The following is a 2,699-nucleotide window of genomic DNA, read 5'->3' on the forward strand; positions in this document are numbered from 1 at the left end:
TTCAGCACTCTGGCTGATCTTTCACTGCCTGCTTCTGTTATGGTTACTATTCTATACTTTTTCTAAGTACGTCCGCAGGAAAATGCTTCTCGGGGTTGAATGTGGTGATTTATCTGTACTCTGATAATAAAATTTACTTTGAAATTTGAGTTTCGGGGATTTTCCTTTAATTCTGGGGACAAACTGTGACTGACATCTCCAGCTCCCAGTAGCAGCCCGTCCTCTCACACTCACAGCCAATCAGCGATCACCGCTGGGAGAGGGATGCTGCCATTGGCTGAGGGGTGTCAGTGGGCGGGACGCTGTTTGGACCGGGACCGAGTGGGCCGGAGACCGGGAGCTGCGCCTCGGGTTTCGGCTGCACCACCGGCGGGTCGTGAATCCTTTCGAAGGCAGAGCTGAAGCGACCGGCGGAGATTCCGTGAGATGTTTCAGCTACACGGAGGGCGCCCGGCCTTTCCCCGCCGAGGATCGGGGCCTGTTGTCTGGAGTTGTCTCCCAGACCCGTCCCTTCCTGCTGGGAGACGGGAGCTGCCCCGCAGCGGCTGCCGGTGGATCTCCGGAGCTCTCACCGCTCCCCTGTGCAATCCGAACGGCTGAAAACCAAGGGAGAACAAGGCGCAAAGGTAAACTCGTGCTTCAGAAAATAACCAACAGGAGCATGTCTGGCCATTCGGCCCGTTGCGCCTATTCCACCCATTCCTCAGAATAGTCCTTTATTTTTAAATCTTTTTTTTGAGTTTAAACAAACATAAATGAAACACGAATACAAAGAGCTTGAGAGTACGTAATTAATAGGTTAAGGTATAAATAGAAATAGATGATAATAACCTCCCAAACTCATAGTGGTTACAAAAAAAGAGGAAAAAAATGAAAAAGAATCCTAACCGACATGGGCCATTGCATTATATCGATTATACACAGTAGCGTCAATAACTCCGCACCTCCACCCAAATAATTAAGGACAATAAAAGTCAGGTTCAGGAAAAGTCAGTTTAGTTTATATGAAAATGTTGAATAAATGGTCTCCAAGTTTCTTCATATTTAACTGAAGGGTCAAAGACAACACTTGTAATTTTTTTCTAAACTTGAACAAGAAATAGTTTGAGAAAACCACTGAAATATAGTTGGAGGATTAATTTCTTTCCAATTCAATAGGATAGAACTTCTAGCCATTAATGTAACAAATGCAATCATCTGCCGGGCTGGGGGGGAGGTGATAAACGACTATTATCCACCATTGGTAAACCGAAAATTGCAGTAATAGGATGTGGTTGCAAATTTGATATTCAGAACTGTTGAAATAATACCAAAAATATCTTTCCAATAATTTTGCAAACAGGGGCAAGACCAGAACATGTGGGTCAATAAAGCGACTTCAGAATGACATCTGTGACAGGCTGGATTAACATAAGAATAAAATCGAGCGAGTTTATCCTTGGACATGTGAGCCCTATGAACAACCTGAAATTGTATTAGGCATGTTTAGCACAAATAAAAGAAGAATTGATTAATTGTAAAATGTTCTCCCACTGCCCTGTGGGTATAAGACTATGAAGTTCTTTTTCCCATTCCTTCTTAATTGTTTCTGATACTCCTGGCTGTATTTTCATGATCATATTATAAATAATAGCTACTAAACCCTTCTGACAAGGATTCAGAGCCAGAATTTTTTTCTGTAATGTCCATTGGACATAATTTCAGAAAAGACTAACATTCAAGAAATTGCTAACTTGCAAGTATCTAAAAAAAAATGAGTTTTAGGCTGGATAGCTGTTCAAAGGACATAAAACTGTTATCTAAAAATAGATCACGAAAACATGTTATACGTTTTGTTTTCCATAACACAAAGGCTTAGTCCATAAAAGAGGGCTGGACAAAAAGTTAGATATAATAGGGGTTGATAAGATAAACTTATTCAAGCTGAAGAATTTACGAAATTGAAACCATATTCTTAGTGTATGTTTAACTACAGGATTAGTTATTTGTTTATTTGGTTTAGATAAAGCAAAAGGAGGCAAAGATCCTAAAATAGAAAACAATGAGAAGTCTTGTACAGATTTACACTCCAAATTTACCCATTGTGGGCAAGGTACTACAACCAATTCTCGTGTCCAAAATATTAAATATTGAATATTAACTGTCCAATAGTAAAATCTCAGGTTTGGCAAAGCAAAACCACCTTCCTTCTTAGGCTTCTGTAAATATATTTTACTTAATCTAGGATTTTTATTCTGCCAGACATACGAGGGTATTTTGGAGTCAATAATATCAAAAGAAGATTTAGGAATAAAAATTGTTAATGCTTGGAATAAATATAAAAATTTGGGTAATACTATTATCTTGATAGTATTAATTCAACCAACCAATTACGGAGATAATGGGGACCACCTGGTAACGAGTTGCTTGATTTGTTCAATTAAAGGTAAAAAATTAACTTTAAATAAACCCTTATGTTTCTTGGTAATTTTAATACCCAAATAAGTAAAATGATCTGTGACAACTTAAAACAGTAAGTGTTTATAAATTGGAACTTGCATATTTAATGGAAATAATTCACACTTATTAAAATTCAGTTTGTAGCCAGAAAAGCTACTAAACTGAGCAAGCAAGGATGAAACAGCAGGAATAGATCTCTCAGGGTCAGACATGTATAGTAGCAAATGATTAGCATATAATAATATCTTATAAGTCCCTTA

At 38.3% G+C, this 2,699-nt stretch overlaps 1 long non-coding RNA gene across 1 annotated transcript; it reads left to right on the forward strand.

Annotated features, from left to right (window-relative positions):
- LOC132385684 (uncharacterized) lies at positions 1-1,522 on the forward strand. Its single transcript, XR_009509228.1, has 2 exons — positions 1-626; positions 1,343-1,522. It is a non-coding gene; the product is annotated as an uncharacterized LOC132385684 (long non-coding RNA).
- The last annotated feature ends 1,177 nt before the right edge of the window (positions 1,523-2,699 follow it).

The sequence above is a fragment of the Hypanus sabinus genome (genome assembly GCF_030144855.1).
Source record: "Hypanus sabinus isolate sHypSab1 chromosome X2 unlocalized genomic scaffold, sHypSab1.hap1 SUPER_X2_unloc_1, whole genome shotgun sequence".
NCBI classification, from domain to species: domain Eukaryota; kingdom Metazoa; phylum Chordata; class Chondrichthyes; order Myliobatiformes; family Dasyatidae; genus Hypanus; species Hypanus sabinus.